The following is a 25,297-nucleotide window of genomic DNA, read 5'->3' on the forward strand; positions in this document are numbered from 1 at the left end:
GCTTGCCCCGGCATCTAGGGAGGCATACAGGAGAGCATGGGAGGATTTCATAAAAGGGGGAGATTGTAGTTGGAAGGGTAGGGGGGATGCGGAAGAGTGGAGAAGGGATGATGTGGTCAATTTCCTCTTGAGGTGCATGGATAAGGGTTGGTCTAAAGCAACTATAGCTGGGAAGATGACGGGGGTCGCTTTCTATGGGAAATGGTTTTGGTTTTCCAGCCGAGCAGTGGGGAAATGGCAAGCAGGATGTTAGAGGGCTGGGCAAGGGAGAAGGGTTCCATGTAATAATGTCGCCATAAAAATATCGCCATACAAAAATATCGCCGAAAAATGGTCGTTTTTTGTGGCGACATTATTGCATGGAACATGCTTTTTTTTTTTTTTTTTTGCCCCTGTCGCCATATATATGGTCACCCAAATAATATTGCCACAGCATTTTCCCGGCGATATTATTTATGGCGACCATATATGTGGCGATGTTATTACCTGATACCGGGAGAATAAGAGGGGGAAGGATAGTAGGAGGCCTGTATCGGCGGCTCTGTCGGTCAAGTTGTGCCGGGCTTTAGAGGGGGTCTGCTGGTCGGCTTGGGAGAGAGTGATGTTTGCGACTTGCTTTACATGGGTGTTTTTTGGCGCCTTTAGGGTGTCTGAGCTGGTGGGAGGAAGGAGAGGAGTAAGTAGCCTGCATTGGAAAGATATTTATTTTTCGGAATTGGGTGTGGACAGGGTGTTGCTGGGTTGGGGCAGTAAGGTGTTGTGCCCGGTGAGGGCAGGTCTGGCTTGGAAAGAATTATGTGGGGGAAGGTTGGGTTTGGCTTTTTGGCATGAGCATGGGGCGGCAGTATCGGCAGCCCAAGTTTTGGAGGTTCTATGGAAGGTGTTGGTAGCAGTTGGGGAAAAGGCGGAGGAGTTTGGAACTCATTCGTTTAGGATGGGTGCGGCATCTGAAGCTAGTCGGTTGGGCTTATCTGAGGATAAAGTGAAAAGTTTGGGACGGTGGAGGTCCGGGAAGTACAAAGGGTATATTCAGGACTTGGGTAAAGGGGCTGTTTGAAATATGGACGTGGGGCGTAGGGGAGGGCTGAATGTTGTGGGGGGGTCGTGACTGGAAAATGACATTGGGCCTCATTACGACCCTGGCGGAGAACCATGGTGCAATTTGCACCATGGTCCATGGCGCAAAGCTGCCAACTCCGCCATGGGGGTTGGCGGACTTACCGCCCCATTCCGACCTTGGCGGGGCGGTAAGTCCCCAATCCCCATTTACCCTTCCCCATTCCCATTTTTGCCCCATAGGGTATAATGGGAGTGGGGAAGGCGTTAATTACGCCACCGTAAATTATGGTGGCGTAATTAACAACAAGTCCCGTAGCGCCATGGATTTTTCCGCCTGCAAAAAGCAGGCGTAAAAATCACCATGGCGCTACGGGAACTCGTAGTCAGGCGGAAAGGGGCGCCATGGTTTACGCTGGCGTAAACCCCTTTCCGCCAGGGTCGTAATGAGGGTAATTTCTTTTTCAGATGCAGTGCGGCGGCCGGGGGAGATGTCGCAGATTTGGATTGTGGGCCACTTTATTGTTAAGTGGGCATGGAAGGAGGCAGAAAAAAGGGATTTTGGCACCCAATTGGGGTGCAGCTACAAATTGGCACTGGTAAGGTGGTCGGGTTTAGGGGGCTTCGCTGGGATCAGCTGCTGCCTATGTTGGCGGAGTTGAAGGAGCGCTATGGGTCTCCAGAGGGGGTGATAATTCATGCAGGGGAGAATGACTTAGTAAGAGACACAGGTGTGGCTCTGGTGAGACAAATGAAGAGGGATTTGGTATGGGTCCGGGAGATGTGGCCCAAGGCAAGTCTAGTGCAGACTAAGCTGTTGCCGCGGAGAGCATGGAGGGGAGCGAGAAGGGAGGTAGCAACAGAGCGGGCAAGGAAGGGAATAAAAAGAGGGATGGTAACATTTTGTGGCTTGGTGGCAGTAAAGGTTTTGGAGCACAAAGGAATAGTATATGAGGACTTCAAGATTTTCCGGGAGGATGGCGTTCACCTGTCAATTTATGGGAACAGTTATTACCTTTTGGATTTGACTTTGCAGGTGCAAGAGATAATAAAGAGTTGGAAGTAGAAGGAAGTTGGTAGGGGTGGGGCAGAAATAACACCTCAGTGGAGGGTTTTTCTGTTGCCGCGGGCATGGCCCCTTTAGATGCAGGGGAGTGAAGCACAATGGGGGAATAGTGTGGGAAAACATGGGGGTGGTGCTGTTTGCACAAACGGGCTACCCCGGGGGAACAGATATTGAAGATGGGGGGGCATGGCCCCGGGGAAAAAGCGGGACGCCTAGAGAAGATGATAAGGAGACGGTAGGGACCAAGGGATAGGTAGGGAGGAAGTGGAACTGATTTAATTATTTAATTGTTGGGGGAACTGAAAGGGTTTAATTATTAAATTGGTTTGCTTGTTAAAACATGTTGTATTAGTCTGTAAAGCCAGGGAGCCAGGTTAGCGGTTAATTGTGAACTTTTGCCTGTCACATTAAAGCGACCTTTTCCACTACAAGCGAGTCTGGGTGTTTTTGTGCAGTAAGCCCAAAAGCCATGCCGAGTCTTTCCTCGCTGTTCTTCATCAGGTGACCAAGAATGCAGCAGAGGTGCACAGACAATGTGAGTAAGCGGGGGAAAGGGAGGTAAAGCCTTGGAAGACTGCTACAGCCTTCTGGACAAGTACACCAAGAGAGGCGGAGGCCTCAGATGCCAGAGATGGACAGTGGGGTGATGTGGGAAACAGCGGGAAGACAGTAGAGCGGAGGAGCAAGCAGATCCGGTCCATCTCATTGCAGCAGCCATTTCCCTGCAATTTCTGCTGCATTATGTGTATAGGTGGCAACCCCCCCATAATCCACCCACACACCCCTGCCCCTCCTCAACTACCCTTAATATTCGTTTTTTTTATTATTCCCAAACCCCTAACCCCCTTAAAAATGCTGCATAAAAATAATCTCAGCGAAATGTCATTTCATCAACGTCCTCAACGAGATAGGTGCAAGCTGCATGGCTGAGCGCTCTGATGCCTGTCTCATGCTTGTCTGTCTTGCCGCTATACAAATAAATAAATAAATGGGAAATTTGGATGCCAGTAGAACAGCTCTGCTAATTACGGTAACCCTCAAGGTCACAATGAGGTTGCTGCGTATAGTACTACCTTGGTCAAAACAGTAAAGCTTAAGAAAAGAGACGGCCAATTTAGAGTGATGCATATGTAGCACAGTTAAGGCCAGGGTATGCAGGCCACAGTTGGTGACCGACGGTGGGAACACTGTGGCCTTGTGGGTATTGTATGCAGGATGGACTACAACAAGCGTGAGAGTAGGAAACATGGCACGGTGAGCACTGGAATCAGCCTGGACTAGCAAGCGGGTGAAAACCAGGCTAAGTGCACATCGAGCTGCAAAAGAGAAAAAGGGTTCTTGCCTCAAGTATTGAAAGTGGTGAGCAAGAACAACTATTTTTTGGAAGTTGTCAAGTACAAATTCCAGGAAATCTCTGAACCAGAACTGTTGCTTACAGTCAATGGTACCAAGAGCCAACTACAAAGACTTGAAAGTCAAACTGTCCCTCACAATATTATGACATCAAGCATATAATAAAACACACATTGGCAATGCCAACCGTTTGGGCTTTTGTGTAGGCATGGAAAAGGCATTTGCCAGGCACAGTCGTAATGGTATTAAATGCCTAATAATGGCATCAGGTGCAAAATAGCACGAGTATCCGGGCATTTAATAGCAGTGCCCGTCAAACGCCTAATACTTATACACAAGCAAAAACCTTTGGCTTTTCCAACGCTTGTTTTTAACAGGACTTCAGTGAACGCCACGTATAGTGCCTATAAATCGAGTGTCTGAAGGCAGACCTGGTTAAGATATTTTTATTATACCCGTAGCGCATTTGTAACTTCAATTAAACCATTAACCTCCAGAAGACTGCTTTCAAAAACACTGGCACGCACTTCAAGTGCAACGTTTGATGTTAAGGCTTGACTAAAGAAAGCCCAAAGAGTTTCCATGAGGAGATGCTTTGGACGGGGAGTGGCAGACACTGGGTGGGAATGGCCATAGGGATTAGGATGGCCATAGGCAGTCAACGGGTGGGCAAATAACCAAACAGCACCTGCAAGCTTTGTGGCCCTCCTCATATGCCATTTCTCCCCATCTGTACTCTAATGCAATAGTTTCAGCTCGTAGGTGCTGCAAGCGACACCCGATAGCCCACACTAAAAATGCAGAACTTTTTTTTGAAAGTGGCAGCTATAAACTGCGTGCTCATCGCAATCCATACTTCCGCTGGTATTTAGCCGGTTTAGCTGCTACGCCAGGCAATATTGCGAGAGTACAGGTATGTGCGCAAAGGTGTGTGGTAAATCATTCCTCACCTGTGTCATTGAGCCATAGCTCTTCCCACAGATACTGTCATTTTGATCAAGCTCCAGAAGTCGGTTTCAGATACGCTCACCAGAGTTGAGCACATTATTGATCAAGCGAGAGGGTCATCAGCTATATCGACGCCCTCTAATAGAACAAACCAGGGATAGTGCATGTCCTCCAATGTCTTGAGCGCCAAGAAACCACGCAGGTGGCAACAGTGCGCGGTATAAGAACCTTTAACATAGCATGACATAGCGGGTTTCTGTCCTTCCAATCCCACAAGTGTACAATATGGTCTGGACACTTCTGAAATCGGAGACTACATTATTTCCGAATTTCACGAGGTACTATGCAGGACCATTACACCCAGCGTTATATCCAAGCTGGTGGGACGCCCCATTTCCTTGCGGTCCCCCTCAGCACTGGAAGCCTGGGAGCGCTTGTAACATTACTCGCATATGAAGTGCTCTGACCAGGTTCCTGGGGACTGGAGCCTTACGTCTTTCTTCACTCCCTGGGGGCTGTGGCATGTGTCCTCCCTTGGGGTAGTGAGGATTACAGTGCATAATAAGGACATCAGCCCTTCGACTGGAGAGCCTTGCCACAGCCATCACATATGAGGAATGGCCTAAGCAGAGGATGGGCCTTTTATTGCCAACACTTGAGCCAATGTTGTGGTGTAATATTTCATGGGAAGGGCATGGGCCGTAAGTCACAATGCGCCCACTCCAGCACAACCAATGTAAGTTTGCCTGCATATGTGTCTAGCAGTTATAAAGAGCCAGCCTGGCATCTAAGGGGCTGGCATCCCCAGCATAGCTGATCCTACTAAGGTAGTGTACCTCCCCACTCTGGCAAGGTGGTGAGAGATGAAGCTGCTTGGAGAAGACCCAGCTGATGCCCAACACATTGCCACTATGAGTACCCACAGCACTTTGGCCCATGAAGCCGCAGCGGATCTGTTGGATCTGCCCGGGCAGGAGGTGGGCGAGGAGCCACCGCCAAGTCCAATGCCTTGGCGATTGTCAATGCAACCCATTTACTCAGGGTGGCCACCGCTGGCTTTGCACCAATCCTTACTGGGTCAAGCTTAATCTCCCTGCTGGGTCCTCAGCATGTACGCTAGCAGGCTCCCCCTGACAGCCAAGCGGGTCATGCCGAATGCCAATTCCACCCCCCCCCCCAAACCCAGAATGGGAAACACCACCACCCGGTCTAAGTGGAAGGTTGCGCAAACCTTAAGGAGCCACCCTGGGCCCGCCTGCAGGGCCACAGCATCGGGTGGAGGGCGCAGATAAAACCCCTAAACCCCCCAGCCTTCATAAGCCTCCGGCCTTCACAAGCCCCTCGGCCTTCATAGGAACAAGAAGGCAACAAGGAATAGAGTCTTATATGACAGCCAACAAGGTAGAGGCTCAAACGCAGAGCCCTAAAAAGCCCTCAATGCAGGGGGTAGAGCCCCGGGAGTGAGGCAGGGGGGCTTTCCTGAAATAATTCAAAACCAAAAGCCCCCTAGAGAAGTGGGATACTAAAGGCACCAAAGGGTACCATTCACCCTAGGGTTGCCTACATGCTTTCACTGCTGCCCACTGAGCTTTTAAGGTCACAATAGCCAAACCATCGTTGAACCCCTTTCACAAATAAATCCCAAACTACCAGAGATCGACATGATGGGGATGTCATCCATTTTCGCCACCCACTTCTGATGCGATGCCTAATGATGGGAGTAAGCCAACATCCTGGACTGCGATACTGCCCCCATCAACGTCTTATAGCCCAAAGGACTGTAATCCCCTCCTCTCAGACACCAGGGAACTAGACCCAGCCGAGGCGAGGGGTGGCCTGGAAGGAAGGGGGCACCCTGTCAGGGCCGGCGAGGCCAGTAGGAGGCCACCAGGATCAGCCATGCTCATACAGCTCTGAATCGCATGGGGGGGGGGCTCTCCGAATGAGTGGAAAGGAGGGGGAGGGCATACAGAAGCCCCTACAGGCCGAGGGCAGGAAAAGGCATTCACCTCCCATACTAATGGGTCAATCGTCAATGAGCAATAGCAGGGCAGTAGCTAGGGGTAACTGGAGGCTCATACATGGCGAGTCAGCTTGCCAATTTCCCTTCAGGTGAACGGTAGCATTTACCGCGATAGGCAACATTCTAGGGAGGATGGCTGCTTAGTCATTCTGCCCAGATGTTGCTCACCCCCTGAATGGGCAGCGTTCTAGGGAGGATGGCTGCTTAGTCATTCTGCCCAGATGTTCCTCACCCTCTGAATGGGCAGCGTTCTAGGGAGGATGGCTGCTTAGTCATTCTGCCCAGGTGTTCCTCACCGCCTGAATACGACAGGCAGCGTTCTAGGGAGGATGGCTGCTTAGTCAGTCGGCCCAGATGTTCCTCAACCCTGAATGCGACAGGCAGCATTCTAGGGAGGATGGATGCTTAGTCAGTCGGCCCAGATGTTCCTCACCCCCTAAATGCGACAGTCAGCGTTCTAGGGAGGAAGCCTGCTTAGTCGGCCCAGATGTTGCTCAACCCCTGAATGCGACGGGCAGCGTTCTAGGGAGGATGGCTGCTTAGTCAGTCAGCCCAGATGTTGCTCACCCCCTGAATGCAATGGGCAGCGCTGTAGGGAGGATGGCTGCTTAGTCAGTCAGCCTAGATGTTCCTCACCCCCTAAATGCCACGGGCAGCGTTCTAGGGAGGATGGCTGCTTAGACATTCGGCCCAGATGTTCTTCACCCCCTGAGTGCGATGGGCAGCATTCTAGGGAGGATGGCTGCTTAGACATTCGGCCCACATGTTCTTCACCACCTGAATGTGACGGGCAGCATTCTAGGGAGGATGGTTGCTTAGACATTCCGCCCAGATGTTCCTCACAAGCTGAATGCGACAGGCAGCATTCTAGGGAGGATGGCTGCTTAGACATTCGGCCCAGATGTTCCTCACCACCTAAATACGACGGGCAGCATTCTAGGGAGGATGGCTGCTTAGACATTTGGCCCAGATGTTCCTCACCCCCTGAATGCGACAGGCAATATTCTAGGGAGGATGGCTGCTTAGTCATTCTGCTCAGAAGTTGCTCACCCCCTGAATGTGACAGGCTGTATTTTAGTGAGGGTGGCTGCTTAGTCATTCTGCCCAGATGTTCATCACCCCTGAATGTGACAGGAAGTATTCTAGGGAGGGTGGCTGCTTAGTAATTCTGCCCAGATGTTCTTCCTCACCCCCTGAATGCAACAGGCAGTATTCGGGGAGGTTGGCTGCTTAGTCATTCTGCCCAGATGTTTCTCACCCCCAAATGGACAGGGAGGGAGGATGGCTGCTTAGTCATTCTGCCCAGATGTCGCTCATCCCCTGAATGTGACAGGCAGTATCCTGGGGAGGATGGCTGCTTAGTCATTCTGCCCAGATGTCGCTCATCCCCTGAATGTGACAGGCAGTATCCTGGGGAGGATGGCTGCTTAGTCATTCTGCCCAGATGTCGCTCATCCCCTGAATGTGACAGGCAGTTAGGAAAAGAAGGTATTCCTCCACCCAATCCAGTTTTCCGAGCTGCCATGGATGCTAGGGATGGCGGGCTTGTGCCCCCCTTGATGGAGAATGTAAACCTTTGTGGTGTTACTGTCCATCGTGATTAAGATTTTGAGCTCCTCTATTAAAGGAGCAAAGGCCTCCTATACTGCCCTCAGCTCCTTCCGTTTCAAACAATGGTGTTTGTACTCAGATCCCAGAGACCTTGCACTGTACAATTCCCCAGAGTTACTCTCCATCCTGTCCGAATGGCATCCGTTGTTTTGACCACTGAGTGTGGGAGGTTCAATTCCACCCCTTCCAGGACATGTTCTAGATTCAACCACCATTAAAGGCCCTTCTTAATGTGATTGGAGATTGGGATGACCCCAATCTAGCCCCCACCTTCCAGTGCCTCAGTACATGGGAAACCAACAGTTGAAGGTGTACCCATGCCCAGGGGACCAAGAAGACCGTTACCACCATGCAGTTGTGTTAAACCAACAAGTCTTTGACTGAGGCCTCCTTCCTTCCCAGAAGATGTACCCGTCTTGCCTGCAGATTCGGTCCCTGGTCAGTGCGTGCCACACCTTTGACCGATGCGCCCAGAACTGGCCTGGCATTAGTTGAGATTTCTGAAGTTGATCAGCGGACCCAAGCTGGTCAGTATCTGGATGGTGGATGATAATTGTGCTCCAGAATGTTTTCTTATGGTCTATGTAGGAGCCAGTTGTCCAGGTATGGGGATAGCATCCATCTCGATTTGGGAAGGAGGCCAAGCACAGGTGCCATCACCTTGGTAAATGGCAGAAGCAAAATGTTTTCAGACTAAATGGCAGTACCAGCAGTGACGAACCAGAGGAATCTCTGGTCGCCCCCCGATGGGTCGGGAGATGATGGTAGGCATCTTGGAGATCTTTTGCCACCATCCAGTGCCCTGCCCGTACCAGATGAATCACTGTCTGCAGGGTTTCCATCTTGAACTTGAAACTCTCCACCCACTTCTTCAGCCTCTTGAGGTCAATGACTACACAAAACATCCAATGACTTCTGTGCCAGGAAGACTACCATGTACCTTCATTATTTTTTTATTGACTATGGTGGTTGACTTAAGTTAAGTTCTTCACCTTCCATATAAAAACATACAAGTAACAGAAATTGAAATAATTAAAAGGGGTTAATCTTCACAGTGGATGTCCGGACTGGCCATCAACAAAACAGTCAATTTCTTCTCCTATCACTTGTTCGCAATCATTGCCTTATGGGCATTGATCCACTCAAACACTTTCCCCAGGTAGAAAATTAAGGCAATGATTACCTTCCTTATCTGTTGGATGGGAACTCGGCTGATGCGCTTTTTCTCCAACAGCGACATTGGGGGTCATTCCGAGCTTGGAGGTAAGTACAGGGCTTTACCGGCATGGAGTAAAGAACAAGTCCGATCTGGTCACAGACCGCTAATTGCGGCGCATTACAACATCGTGGGCACGAGCTTTGCGCCATGCTGGTAAAGTACCTAGTGGCATGCCGAAAAAGGGCCCGTAAAACCCCCCACCGGCATGATGTGTGCCGTACTTAACAATACCGCCATGGAATCAGCGATGTCCGTAAATAACAATGGCCGTAAATTACAGCTACCGTAAATTACGGCCACCATTAAATAACGGAACGGGAAATATCGTCATCGCACAGAACGGGAAGGAGCGCGGCGGCCATCTTTAAAAACACAATCCATTGCCATACTCATCAGGCAGCACCCTTGAGAGCATTCTGACCACTGGAAAAGGCAATCTCACCCTGCAGGAATGCCAAAAGCTCCAAAGAAGACGGCAGACCGGCTCTGCAAGCAGCGATTTAGCCCAGATGAGTTGCAGGCCTTGGTAGACACACTGCAGGAGCACGCTGACATCGTGTTCAGCGGGGACATGCGCCGAGAGCCGGTGCTCTGCAAAAAGAACATCTGGGCACTAGTCGCCCAGAGGGTGAGCGCAGTTGGCACCACCCCCCGCACACCCAAGGACTGCCGCAAGCGGTGGGATGACCTGCGGTTGAGGGTGCAGAGCATCCTCTCCGCCAACCGCAGGCAGGCACTGCAGACCGGAGGGGGCCCAAGTTCCCCAATGAAGTTGATGGCATGGGGGGAGACATGTGCTGCTCTGATTGGAACGGAATCCATAGAGGGCATCGGCGAAAGGGAGTGTGGGGCACCATCGTCCGCCGATGGAGGTGAGTGTCCATAGTCTACACTGCCAATGCCAATTACATGATATATACAATCCCAAAGGCCGTCCAAGGCACCTTGTCATGGTGCCTACCCCCCATCCAAATCATGCTGAACCAACTGCCACCCAAGCTACGGCCAAGTGCAAGACATAACGCACATCTCACACAGTGCACAAACTGGCACATCCCATGATGCACACTGTGCAGCTGGGTGGCCAGTGTGCGAGTCAGACTGCAGAGTACCAGGCCTGGATGAGTGACTCCGACACCTACGTACATATCATACACATGATTATAAAGTAGTGCTGTTACATACCCAAAAGGCCACAAACCCCAAATGATTGAAATGTGAATGTAGCCATTAATGTCATTAGCGTCTCAAACAATCACTCATGCCGTCCCTCTCTTCTACCCCCACAGACAGTGACCATGAGAGCGGGGAGCCCGAGACCAGCTGTCCCTCCACCTCCAGGGGCAAAGGCAGGGTCCGCCGCATACCAGCACGGAAGGACACACCCACCCCGGTTCCTCAAAGGCCCATGGAAGGTGCACCACCCCCATCCCTCCCTGCATCGGCGCAAGGTACATCGACCAGCCCAAGGTCAGAGGAGGCCAGCATCGCTGTGGAGGTGGCAGCCACGGCCCCCCTTGAAACCGTGGACAGCCCCTTGTCCATCTGTGGAACGTCAGAGGAGGAATCAGACCCCACCGTCCACACTCCAGAGCCCTGCAATTACCCCTAGGTGTCGTGCAGGGACTCTGGGGAGCCTGACACACCTGACAGATGTGCATGTGGTGACGCACAGGAAGACGCCAATCCCGTGCCCAGTCCCCCAGTCGAAGCCCTGTCAGGGCATGTAAGCCCAATCCCCTGCACAGGGATGACACCACGTCAAATGATGCACGGCGTGCGGCACAGCTCACTGCACTCATTACTGAGCTGATGGAAGACAACCGCCAGAGCAGGGTGGAGTGGATTGACGAACTAAGGGCAATGCGTCAGGTGGTAACGGAAAATACAAACTGCCTTTGCGAAGTCCTTAGACGCATTGACGATGCCCTTGAGGCTGCGCGGTCCCATTCAGCCACCTCAGCAAGAGGACACCCCCTCATCTGGCCGCTCAACCCCTGCAAGCCCACTGCGACGTTCTCTACGCACACTGCGGGACATACCTCCCCCGGGCCCTGGGAGCATGGAGTTTTTAGCATAGCTGCCACATGTGGCCTTGATGGACACAATGGAACTATTGTTGGGGAGTTGAGGGGAGGGGGGGCGGTGGGTGAGGATCATTTGGGGAGGTGGGGGGAGGGGGGTGGTGGGTGAGGGTGTTTTGGGGAGTTGGGGGGAGGGGGGAGGTGGGTGAGGTTGGTGGAGGGTGTGTTTACACTTATGCAGTTAAATTTTCAATACACCGTTTGTGTCGCAAAGTTACACCTGTGTGGACATTCATCATTGAGCATGTGTATCATGATATCTGACAGTGCATGGTGTACAAGTATCACCCAGTGCCCTATGTGCCCATGTCATGCCACCCTCTGCTGACTTGTGTTTCGGTTTTTATGTCCAATCAATGTTTGCCACACGACATGTCCCTCCTGTGCAAAGGCACCATGATGCTGTCCTGCCCCTTCCTCCTCCTCCGGCACTCCATCTTCATCTGGTGTCAGCAGTCCCATGTCAGGGGACAGGGCCACGTTCCAAGGGATGCACATTTTGTTCAGCATTACACATGACATGGGGGTCTTGCACACCGACGCATTGCAGTAGATGGGTGCCCCACCCGACCTGCTTAGGCAACTCATATGTGCCTACTACAAGCCATGTGCCAGCTTCATCTCCACACATGCACGGGTATGGGCAGTATTGTAGGCCTCCTCAGGCCTGTTCTGTGGGTTCCTGACAGGGGTCCTGTACCATGGTGTCAAGGGACAGCCACCATCACCTGCATGTGCAGGCAATTAAGGTAATTGTTTGGACTGTTATGGTGGAGAAGTGAACTTGTCTTACATGGCAGCAGGTTGTTAATGGCCATACGCACATGTCCTTGGATGCATTTACCCCATTCATGGCCCCGATATGTGTCCTGTGCAATGGAATGATGTAGGGGGGAGCATCTTCGACATGGTCTATGAACTATGGCACACACATCTTGTAGAACAAGCATTGTTTATACATGCAGCAGTCTTGGGGTAAGATCCTTGAAATGCTGTGTACTGTGAGATTCGGTAATTGGGTGTGTTGGCTGTAGTCAGTAGCATATTCATCATACAGCACTGATCCGTACCATGGAGACTTCCACCACTCCTATGGGTGTGCCAAACCACTGATGCGGTCTGGTATCCCTGCTGGCCTCAGTTCAATCCACTCCCAGGGATGACTCTCCGGTGTGGTGGTATGCTGGAGGCAGCTACATAGTGCATATGCAGTGTGTCTTCCTATCTGCCCTTACGGTGTGTGATGGCCGCCAATGAGTGGTGCATGTGTTGTGGGTTGTGGCCTTGTCACATGTTGGTCATGTAGTGTTAGGTGTGTGCCTTACTACATCAATGTGGGTATCTGTACTCATGTGCCGTTACACTAGCTCTGTGGCATGGTGTTTGGTGGGGTGCACAACACTGCACATCGTGCACTGGCGTCGACATTTCATCCCGGTTTGCTTATGCAGGCACCCACCTCATGACACTGATGCACTTGCATGACACAGAGACAACTCACCAAGCAGCCAGGCATGTCGTCCTGCATGTCGCCCCATGTGGCTGCGTAGCGTGGGGTTCAGCTGGGCCATTGAGTCATGAGTTGGTCCTGGATGTCGGGCCCACCCATGTGCGATGATCTTGCTTACGTTGCATACCGTCTGCACGTTGGTGGAGTGGTATTGCTTGCGGTTCCGATACGCCACCTCCATGCCATGCAGGTCCGCCTACTCCACGTGGGTGCAGTCAAGGGCACCTATGCAATTTGGCATGCCTGCCAATGGATGGGAGGCAACTTTTGTGTCGCATATCTCCTGGGTAGTCCATGGTAGGGATTTGTAGTCCCTTGTGTGCTTGAGGAGGTGATCCATGTGTCCGTGAAATGAACGGTTGTGATATGCCATGCTTGGGCCCCACTGTGTGCTGGTAGGTGACTGTGGCATGGTGGTGGGGCACAGGCACCACCTTCAGTTGAGGGGGGATAGCGGCGTGCATTTCGTTGATGCTCACTATATCGTCATTTCTCAGGCCAACTATGGTGGTGATGGCGTCACAGTCAAGCTGGTACAGGATGTGGATCTGCTCAGGGGTAGCTTGAGAGACCGGATGCGTGGGAATGGGGACTGCTGGGGTGGTGACGGTGGCTGCACTGCTGCTGCATGCAAGGCCTGTCTCACCCTCCTTCTCCTCTGTGGTGGGGCCTGGTGTTGTTATTGTAGTTGTGCCCTTGCAAGCAGGGCCTCCTGCTTCATGTACTGCTACCACTATTGTTGTCATCTTGATGTGGGAGGGGGTGTGGTGTGTGGGTGTCAACCTTTTCTGCTGTGGCAGACTCCATTGGCTACACCTGGGCTGATTGTGTGGACCTGTGGCTCTGGGAACTACTGCTCAGGGTTCTTTACACCTTCTCTGAGATGCCTGTATGTACTCCATGCCGGTAAGGTACTTAACGGGCCTGAGGAGGCCGTTATTTACGTGTGCACATTCCTTGTGATCAGCTCCGGTTTACGCCATGCCGCTAATTTCGGCATGGTGTGTCGCGCGCGCGACCCAAGATCGCTATTTACTGCATTGTACTTTACGGTGCCGTAAATAGCGGTTTGTTTGGTCGGAATAGGCCATAGCGGTAAAGGATGCCGTTAATCACTTACCGGCATCCTTTTTCCCTTACCTCCAAGTTAGGAATGACCCCCATAATCTCCTCCAGGTGAGTGGGCTCGCAGATTGCAAGCAGTCATCACTACTCCCGACTCTTGGGCTTCGTGGTGAAACTCTGTCCGTCATCCCTCGGACATGATGCTGGTCACCTGCTGGTAGTTGATCTATGATCCCCACAGCTGCGTATTCTCCATCAGACTCCCTCCAACTGGGCTGGACTTCCCGGCGTAGGTAGGAGAGATTCACCCTGCTGGCTGGGCTTTGGATATCTGTCTGCCTGCTGAGAGGACCGATTTCTGCTGGGGTCTCTATCCTCCCGATGGTTGCCGCTTTACCATGAGAGGGTTGGTCTGGTATCCCTTCCCCTTAGAGGCTGCCTTTCCCTACAGGACTTCTTGACCATGGTGTCTAGAGTTGGTCCAAATAAGATCCACCACTGAAACAGGAGATGGAGAACAATGTTCTTTTGCCCCATATCCATTTTCCACCTTCTAAAATGGATGTGCCATCTGGCCAAGAAAAGGGTCCTTCCAGTGTGGCATCTACTGCTGTATCCAAGAGCAACTATTACTGCTGCTCCAGGGCATCTGCACAGTCCTCTCCTTCTGCCATCTTGATGTACAGTATTTAGAAGACCATCAGCATTTAGACCCAGTATATGCTTGCTTGCAGCGACACACTGGCCCCTGACAAAGCTCGCTTGAGCGGTGCATCCACCTGTTTGACACTGGCATCTGTTGAGGCCATGTTCATCTCCCGCCACCATCGAATGGTTTTCCTGCTAGATCCGGCATCAGAGATTCCACTGTAACTAACTAAGACAGGCAGGCCTTCGCTCCCTGTAGTGGATACCTTTGGTATCCGGTCAAAGGGTCGACTACAAAGGGTCGAATGGTCAAAGGATCGACACCAAAGGACCGAAAACAAAAGGATCACATTTTTTTTTTATTCCATTTTTTTGGGGGGTTTTCGTTTATGGAAAAAAGCGTTTTTTACCACAAAAAACGGGGGATGTGGGGGGGACCATCCCAAAAAAAAACATGTAAATAAAAAAACCTTTTTTTTCGATCCTTTTGTTTTCGGTCCTTTGGTGTGGACACTTTGACCATTCGATCCTTTGGTTGTCGATCCTTTGACCTACAACCGATACCTTTTCATCAAGACTTTACGGAGGGCCACCCACTCAGGGCTCAGGGTCCTCCCATTCCCTGTCCACAGCTTTAAAAAAAAATATTTTGAGAACTGGGACTTGCTCTGCTTCTGGAATATCAAACTGGCTCGGGCAGTCCTGTGCCGCCAGAGGAGGTACTGCAGATTTTACCCAGATGCGTTTGAGGAACTGAGGCCTGTTCTCCTTGGAAATACATAGACCCTTGGTAGGAACCCCCTCCTCTTCATCCTGCCATAGTTGTCTTGTCCTCCGCCAGCGGTGCGGATGTAGCAACCTGCATCAGACCTTTTGTTATTCTTTTGGTCGAGAAACGAAGACTTCTGGCTGTGGTGCCTGTGCGTCTTTAGGGTGGGAGAGGAGGAAGTAAAGTGGGACGTCTCCCAAGTCTTCCTCCCTCTGGCAGACTTGGGCATGCATTTTCTTCAATCCATCACCTTCACGCCCAGCATCATTCAGCCCCCGCCCACCTACCGGTCCAGAAATGTCCCAGGCCGCACTGCTACTCCTAGGTGAGATCTCTGAAATGGCAATTCTCACAGGGGTGCTCCTCTGGAGTCTGCGCCATGCCTCCACGCCTGATGCAGGATTGTCTAACAAGTGGGGTCTGAAGCTAATGTAGTTGGGTCCACCACAGTGACATTAACATATGCAAATGCCCACACAGTGCTGCTGCGTGGGCATTTACAGATTTTGGGTGGGCCTTGCTTGCTCAGGCCTTACCCTGTCTATGCCTCTTCCTGAATGCTCTAATGGGCCCTGACTCCCCACAGTACAGCCTGTCCTCGGTCGCCTCAGCCTCGTGGAAGCGCACGGTTTTTATTGCCAGAAAGAACACAGGAAGAGACTGTCAAATTGTCACATTGTCAAATTGTTTCCAATATCAAAATATTATAGTAACTTTTGAAATCAACATAATATAAAACCACATTATCATTCATTGATTTACAAGCTATTTTTAACAAAAAATAATGTACAGCTATTCGGACATTTACACAGATATCTTGGAACTGCGCCGTATGACCGGACTTCATGTTTAAAGTGATTGAACTTTTTTGCTTCGCCTTGTGTGTCAATCCAATCTTGATTCCATAGATCTCACAACCTGACTTCATGTTTAAAGTGATTGAACTTTTTTGCTTCGCCTAGTGTGTCAATCCAATCTTGTTTCCATAGATCTCACAACCAGACTTCATGTTTAAAGTGATTGAACTTTTTTGCTTCGCCTAGTGTGTCAATCCAATCTTGTTTCCATAGATCTCACAACCAGACTTCATGTTTAAAGTGATTGAACTTTTTTGCTTCGCCTAGTGTGTCAATCCAATCTTGTTTCCATAGATCTCACAACCAGACTTCATGTTTAAAGTGATTGAACTTTTTTGCTTCGCCTTGTGTGTCAATTCAATCTTGATTCCATAGGTCTCGCCTTCAGCATGATCTAGCGCCCTTTGCAAGAGCTCAAACATCAGTGCCGGCTTTTCCAGTAAACATTTCCTGTAAGAGCCAGTGTTTACCAAATAAACAGAGCTTTTGCAGACATTAGGCCGAGTTTGAGATGGAGAACTTGGATTGGTGTTGATCACTCCTGGCACACGTTTCCAAAATAGGCTCTCCAAGATAGGCCATAAGAAACATGGCAGAAACAGCGGATATTCACCACCACTGTTAACTTGTTAAACTGCAGTAGAGGCAGTATCGAGAAACAGCAGAATTTCCTGTTGAGTATCACTGCCTAAGTGGCCAGATTTTTGGCTTTCATTCTAAGTACTTTCTTGCTACGGGCGTCGGCCAGGCACTTGTTAAGGTATTACCCAAATTGGTCGTTTCAAATTGACCGTATGGTTCTGCTGACCGAAATCAGCCGGTACAATTTGGTCGCTTTGAAATTACCAATTTGGGTAATCACTACCAAACATGGGGAGCGGGGGTTGCCTTTGAGGGGAGCGAGGGTTTCCCCCGCTTCTGGATGTCTGGAGGACCAAAAACACCCAGAAAAAAAACATGAAAGGCAGACCCTGCGGCGTCAGATTAGCATAGGAGGGATGGATCCGACCATGCAGGGTAAAAACATGCATGGATGGCCAAAAGCTAAGTAGGGGGTGTGTGGGTGGAGGGGTGTGTGGGGGGTGGGTGTTTTTTTTTTAATTATGGCAATTTTGGCCATAGCAAAATTGGCTTGGTGGCCAACTTGACCACAGTCAATTCGGCTGCAAACAATTGTGCCACGGCCAAAACATATACATCCCTTGTTAACACATTTTCACAGATATTTTAACGTTTCAACCTGCTCTAATGGCTCCTTCTTCAATTGCCATACGAAATGCCCCTTCCTCCTCACATGGTTAGAGAGGAGTATAAGGATTTTGATGCATTGATCAGCAAGCCATTTTTTTGGCACATACTCCTTCAACTTATTAACCTACCACTGTAGTCCAATTGCTGTTTGATCCAGGAAGACCAAATCGTCGGCATACAGCATCCAGCTTATCGGTTGCCCTTCTATTCGCGGGTGGTAGCTTCTTGCTTGCCTCAAAGTGTCTCTCACATTCGAGATAATAGAATTGTACGATTGGACTGAGAAAAAAAATCAGACCGTACAAAAAGTCTGAAAAATGCTACCACCAAAGGTTCGAACACCAAAAGTTCGAGCCTTTGGAGGTAGCATTGTAGGTAAGTATAAAAAAAAAACTGCCAGGGCTGCGGGGGTGTCCCCCACAACAACCTGCTCACTATACTGTGTGGTATAGTAAGCGGGGTGTGGCGGAGGACACCCCCGCAGCACACCTGAATAAATAAATAAATAAATAACAGGGGCTGCGGGGGGTGTCCCCCGCAACACCCCGCTCACTATACTGTGTGGTATTGTGAGCGGGGTGTTACGGGGTCACACCTGCAGCTGCCGGAAAAAAAGAAAGAAAAGGACCCTGTGGCGCCAGTTCCGATCACGGAAGTCAAAGGGAACTGGCACCGCAGGGACTCAGTGTATCAAAAAGGTAAGTAGGGTTTGTTTATGTTGGGGGAGTGTTGTGTGTATGTTGTGGGTGTGGGTGTGTAGGGGTTTTGAATGCATGTTTGCATGGGAAATTTGCGAACCTTTTGTGGTTCGCACATTTCTCATGCAAACTTTTCCGTCGCTGACTTACCCACAATGGAAAAATCACGCAGATCCGAGATAAAGAGATTAAACAGTGTAGGCGATAGTGGGCAGCCCTTGAATGTATATATCTCCTCCAACCGGAAGCTTGCAGAGTTTAATCTCACTTTCATGGAGGTTGCAGTGTATAGGGCCTTTGTTGCCTCTAGTAAGTCATTAGGGCAGTTCCACTTGGCCATCTTTACCCATAGTAGGCGCTGGTGAACACTATCGAAAGCTTGTGCCAAGTCCACAAGAGAAAGTATAATTTTGACTTCTTTTCCAGGGTTCTACCCTTGAGTATGTTCAAGAAAAAGATGTTTGCCCTTGTCCCCAGTCCCTTGACAAACCCCATCTGGGAGATGTTGCTCCTTTTCATAGCCACCATCCACTCCATCGGGCACCGAAGTACCAAAGAGGCAAAGATTTTTCCTGCTACATCCAAAAGGGCAATAGGGCTTATTTCCCTTTTTGAATATTGGTATAACGATGGCCGTCTTCCAAGAAGGGGGTACCACTTGCCCATAGAGGGCCTTCTTTAGCATTGTGTTAGTTAATCCGTTAGAGCCCAGGGCTTGCAAGCCGCTGTTATAATTAACTCTCTAATGTTTTTGTCGTATAGAATCGACCAATTTCCTATGTCCTCAATCATATCATTACTAATTAATGTCATCAATTTTCAAAGAGGGCATTGAAGTGATTTGTCCATGTTTTTTTCTGGTACCCTATCCGTTTGTAGGGTGATCTGTGGAATTTGTTCTGATTTATGAGCTCCATATCTCACCTGATCGTTTTTTACATGTGGCTTTTAGCATCGTTTCTGCATTTTGCCGCATCATAATGGGAGAGCAGCTAGTTTTTGTACTTCAGTTTTCTTTTGCTAATGGCAGGGAGTGAGTTTGGAATGTATGCTTTTTTTATTTGTCTCAGATCTTTCTTAAGTTCTCTCCACTTCTTCACCACTGCCAAGTCAAAGACATGGCGGTGGTGGAAAGCGTTCTTCCCACTCAATGTTGTCTCCGGTAATTCTGAGATGGTTCCTCCCCTGCGTTATTTTCACTTTAGGGGTGTACCCGCTACCCTATATTTTGTTCTCTCCGACCCAGCACATTTTTAGTAGATTGTGGTTACTATTTTTCATGACAATAACCACGAAATCATTTATGCTGTTTACAAGTTTCTTCACACATAAATATAGTCTAGAACTGCTGTTTATGTTCCACGACTTCACGCCGAATTACCAGGAGTGTCTTCCTGCCTTTGGCCATTGAGTATATGGAGATCCCTAGACTTCATAACCTTCAACCAGGACAGAGCTCTTTTTTCTGATGGTTTCTTGAATGGGGTTTCGTCCACTAACAATCCACCACTCTTATTTCTGCAAGTGATATTTGAATCCCCACAGAGTATGATTGAACAGTTCTCCCCTCTCATATAGGCCTCATCTATCAAGTCTATGACACCCTCAATAAAATCTATCTCTGATATTGCAACTGGGTTCCAGTACAGATTTATAAACGTCATATTTCTTGGGCCGAATAAGAAGATTTTTACCAATTCACTTCCACCATTTGCACATAAGCGTTAGGATTTCGAGATTCGCCTATATTTACTCCCTTGGACCTAAGAGGGTCTCCCTATTTGCCCCCTCTTTGCCAGGTTCAACATGATTTTAAATCCATCCAGACAGAGCTTATGACACAGAAATGTCTCCTGCAAACATATATATCCTATTCCTCAAACTTAAGATCTTCTCTTTCAAAGATGTGGATATACCTTCTCGTGTTCCAGGAGGCCAAAGCAAGATTCATAGAGAGCCCCATCGGCAACTGCTACTGTATGGTGTTTACAACAATGGTTTTAGCCATCCAGGTCCAAGAAACCTCAGGAATTGCTTCCTGTTCGTGAGTGCCAGGCATTAGGACTTTTCGACCCAGCCCATTGTTTGTCTTCTGATCGCCACTCTCAGTTGGGGATCAAGTCTGGTACTGGGTTCATCACCCTGTTTTCCTGGAAACATGCCCTCCTGGGCTGTCTTTTGCTGGGGGGCTGGCACATCAATTTCACCATTCAGTGTAAGTCTCTTCCACTTCCCATTTGCTTCGGTGTGCTCGCTCCGTTGATCTGACCGCTCATTGTTCACAGATGGTAGATCAAACCCGCATGGTAGTAAACAAGAGGCAGTCTCAAGTAGGATTTGCCTCATCATAGGTGAGCGTATATGCGAACAGACTCGACCTAGTTGCGTCTCGCTCACAAATTCAACAGATTTATATCACTGCAGCGGATTGCCTCAAGGTCGGAATACAGTGGAGCAGTTCTATCACGTTTCTCCGGTTTAGAACTAAATTGTCTTGTGTCCTCTAGCCTCTCCAAGAGGATAAACGATAAGTCTTTTCTGGTTGATGACTTTGTTTTCGGTCAGGTCCCCATTCCTGTTTTCCCTGGAGAGTTGCAAAGAACTAGCTGAGGTTCTTTTATGTGATTGGCTGTATTAGGCGTCTGCCCTTTGCCACTTTTCAGCCAAAGTCAAAAACTTCGGTCCAAGGGCACTATGGAGAGTTGAGGTTAACCTCTTTGGCTAGGCTTGGGGCGAGTTCTGTCAGAATCTGACCTGTGTTGCTGGGAATGTATTCATCTTCAACTGTATATACAGAGAAATCCAACAATGGATTCGATGAACATCATTTGTCTTCCCCTAAAGTTCTTTCCTCATGCCCAGAGCCCGAAGCGTCAGCTTTCTGCAGGTTTTTTCTCCATTTTTTGCCTTCCCTATCTTTATTTCCAGGTCTGGAGGTGAAGGGGGCGCGGACAAGTTACGCAGGAATTTCCGTGTGTCATTTGATCTTATCTTCTTTTGATTTTACTGGTTCTTTGCTTTCTTGGGTATCTATTTTCTAGCATGTCTCTTATTTCTTCTTTGTCCAAAAAGTGACTGACTGGTAGTACCACTGCTATCTCTCGGTGCACTTCAGGTCTCCCAACAGCCCCATGCCTTTCTTCTAGTTGCACTTGAACCAATGGATCCTGCTCCTCTGATGAAAAACTTCTCTCCATCGCCTCACCCAATGGGAGCCCTAACAATGGCCCCATTGTGTTTTCGGATGTAATGTTCCTGCTGGATAGCATCTACGGCTCTTCCTCCGACTGGCAACCAACACCTACATTGACGATCCTAATGGCACCTACATACTCGGGTCTCTTTTGTGCTTTTTGTTGCCAGTTTCTATCCAATGAGGTATTCTCTTGTCCATCTTCCAATCCCAGCTCATGGGTATTACTCCTGAAGAGATTCTTGCATGGGTTGTTCCTGTTAATGGTTCACTTCTTAGAGCTGTCACAAATTCCTCTAGGAATATCATTTTCAAATTAAGCATTGCCAATAGTGTAGCCTGATCTTTAATGTTATCATTAAATGACACATATAGTGTCATGAATGGGGCCAATGCAATGGTTAATGTTGACATTTCGTTGACATTATTTGCCATTGGGTAGGTTTGAGATTCTAGTTTAATGAATTCTAGCTCGGAAAGTGTAGAGTATGCTGTGGATGAAGATGGTGACTTCTGAAAGGATTCCAGAGGCAGGCTGGTGGTCTTTGATGGTGTCATTCCATTCCCATTTCACCTACAGTTCTTTCAAAGGCCTCTAACTGGTTTGTGGATCCAATTACTCTTGCCATGCCATTGACTATTTTCGTGGCAGGGGTTAAGACACCTGAATCCACCATCTGGATCAGCTTCGTTATTCTTTCGATATCTGTATTCAGTCTGTTATCCATTCTTTTGTTCAGGTTTTTTTCCGGGGTGATTCCATGGACATTGGGGTGCTGATGTATGGCATTGACAAAGTATAAGCTCCAATTTGGGGAATCCTGGCCCTTGACTGTTCCTTCTGAAAAAACACTCCAATCCCTCTATCCGCTCGAGATTGGGGGGGACTGGTTGATGATAGCAGCAAAATTCAATTTGTTTGAGCACCCTCAACGCACCTCTCATCCACCCCCTCCAAAATATACGCATCAGTCATCACACCACGATCACACATCCAATTCTTGTTTTGGGCCTTTTTTCCACTGAAGTATGTTGTTATTTTGTTTAGGCCTGGTCTCGCTGTGACTACAGAAGAGCCCATTTGTGTGATCGGCGGCTGTGAGTTTAGCAATCTTTGCTGGATGGGCTGAGTGGATTGAATGGGTTGAGGGTGCAGTGCCTTTTGAGATATCCTCTAATTCAATCTCAGTTACGCGTGCAGGCGCTGCTTTATCTAAAATCATATCTGCACCACTGTGGGAGTTGGCGTCCAATGCATTACCCTTCACTAAGTGGAACAGCTGGGTCCAGTCACTCGTAATTAGTGTGTTTCTGGAATGAGTGTCATAGACTTATGCCTTTGTTACTACCCTGTTTTCCACTTCAAACGCTTCAGCTGGACCGCCTTGCTGAACAAATGTGTAGATGATTAAATTGTATCCGTTGCACTCACTGCATTTACTGCACTCGCCGCCATCAACGTGGGGTGTGCCAGCTCTGCACTCCCCGTTGCAGTCTGGTCTCTAGCCTGGGTTGCTCCTTTCTGGGACCGGTTGCTCTGCAACCCATAGGCCTCATCTATGACAGCTCCTGCTGCCCCTTGCTGCCTCCTGTTAAATGGTGTGATGTTCGCCGGATTGTAAAAGGAAGCCGCTACAAAACAGTAAAAAAGTTTATGTTTCAGCTGTTTGAGTTCAGCTGTAAAAGGCTGACTGGCCCCCGGAGGAGGTGCTAGAGGGACAGCCTACATAGCGGGCTGCCCATCTGGCTGCCCCATTCCGGGGTTGGTCAAACTCTACTCTTGCTCCCCATGGAGGTGGAAGAGGCGTCCACCAGGGCCGGGCATCCAGTCGCAGGTGCTTGGGGGGGGGTGCTTATAAGGCAGGGGGGCGCTTATAAGGCGGGGGTTGCAGCAGTACTGTCTCTTGTTCAGCAGCCCCCCGCATTGTAATTCCCACCCTCCCTCTCCCTTCAAAGAGTTAGTATGGGTTGAAAATTGTATGATTGAGGAGGTTTCCATGATGTAAGTGGTGTCAAGTTTTTATTTCAGATTGTTCAGTGACTTGGTGATGCGTTCGCATGACCAAGCAATTTACATCGATTCCTTTTGTGAATTATTAGGTGTAGTAATTTGTCCAGCATTATTGAGCATTGTGTTATTATGGTTATGTTTTGTGCAACAGTATCTAATGGTATTATTCTGTCGCAGGCGGAGTGTCGGGGGCGGTCCTAGCCAGAGATGAGTTTTGACAATGCAGCTTCGGCCGTGAGCGGTTCAGGAATGGCCGGGCTCCCGCCAAATCCAAGTGACGGCACGGACTCCCCTCCAGGGCAATTGAGGCTACAGCATCTGATGTCAGTGGTTCTGAGAATGTTTACTGACTGGCAGTACAGGACCAGAAGCGTATGTCCGCTTATGGCCAAGTGCAAACAGGGAATGACACGGGTCATCCTGGAAATGTATATTACTTTATTATGTGACTGGACCTGCCCATGTGGTGTTGCTCCAAATAAACTGTGACCTTGTGTTTCCAAATACTTTACAATGGTTTCTGTGGTTTCTTATAAATAAAATAATATGTTGATATGCTGTGTCCACAAAGAGGGGGGTGGTCAATAGGGCATCGCCCCACTATGTAATTCACCCAACGCTCCGTTAATCCAACTTTTCTGCGTGTGGACAAGACAGAGGAGGGAGGAAGCACAGCAGTCTCTGATTTCCCCGATTTCACAGCTTCAAGTGCTCAGCAGTCTTCACAAGGTTTTATGAACCGGACCCCAGCGGGAACTGCCTGTCCGCTTCCGCCTCCGCTATACTGGTGCTTGGGCATGTCAGCTTTTCACTCCAACATTCAGCAGTGCTCCGCCTCGCCAGGTTCATGTTCTCTGCTCACCAACACTGCAGGAACTGCCTGCCCGCTGCCGCCTCTGCATTCAAAATGCAATGTTTACGGAGTTAGTCATTCTTGATGAGTTCTCTTGTAAGTAAGCATTGGAAAAGCCAAGGTGACTGGCTTTGTAGTGTAGAAGGTTAAACTTTGTCTCCAAGGTAAAGAATCTGGGCTGTATCTGGCAGGACAACATGGGCTGTGAAGGTCAGGTTGGGGCCAAGGTACAGGCAGTGTTTTACTCATTGAGATTACTCTGATAGGTTTTGCCCTAGATTGCACAAGAAGACCATGCTACAGTGGTGGGAGCTTTGACCAATGCCCATCTGGACTATTGTAATAGTCTGTTGATGGGCATTCCAGCAAAACAACTTTATAGGCTACAAAATGCCCAGAATGCTCCAGTTAGATTGGCCTGTGGACTAAGTAAAACTGCCCATGTATCCCCCTCCCGCCGAGCATTACAGTGGCTGGCTGTGGAAGAATGTATTAAGTTTAAAGTGGCATACCTTGCATTCATATGCCTGAATAGATTAGCTCCGGACTATTTGAAGGATAAGATTAGCCTTTATCAGCCTCCCACGCGTTTACGATCTCAGGAACAATTATTTCTGAGCACTCCCTCATCCGCCTTTGTATCAAGGGGTGCACAGAAGATTTGCGGTCTTCGGTCCAAGGCCCTGGAACAGTATTCCCAGAGAGATCATGGCTCTGGACATTCTTTATCAATTCCGTAGGGCACTGAACACATTCCCGTTCAGATAGCGGTCTACCAATATGCTTCTGATATGACTCCTGTTCAAATCTGATGGTGGCCTCAATCTGGTTGTTTCATCTCTTTTGTCAGCTGTGCCACTATATGGTTTGGTTCGTTATGAGCGCAATACAAATATTCAAATCAAATCAAATCAAGACTTATTTGTCCTCTGGGGGTTTACAAAAAAAGGAAATCTTGACCACCAAATTCGCAGAGCTATTGTCTTTGCCAATACTTTTTATAATGGCTGGCATGATGAACTGGAAGCATGGTAAAGATGTATATACGAGGATCCAAACCCACATTGGGAGCAATTTTTAAC

General features: G+C 49.1%; 1 protein-coding gene across 7 annotated transcripts in view; it reads right to left on the bottom strand.

Moving 5' to 3' along the window:
- Positions 1-25,297, bottom strand: part of PTPN6 (protein tyrosine phosphatase non-receptor type 6) — a 583,776-nt gene that overhangs the window by 504,909 nt on the left and 53,570 nt on the right. The gene's annotated exons all lie outside the window — the stretch shown is intronic.

The sequence above is a fragment of the Ambystoma mexicanum genome, chromosome 3p, assembly GCF_040938575.1.
Source record: "Ambystoma mexicanum isolate Mex_15411 chromosome 3p, UKY_AmexF1_1, whole genome shotgun sequence".
Taxonomy (NCBI): domain Eukaryota; kingdom Metazoa; phylum Chordata; class Amphibia; order Caudata; family Ambystomatidae; genus Ambystoma; species Ambystoma mexicanum.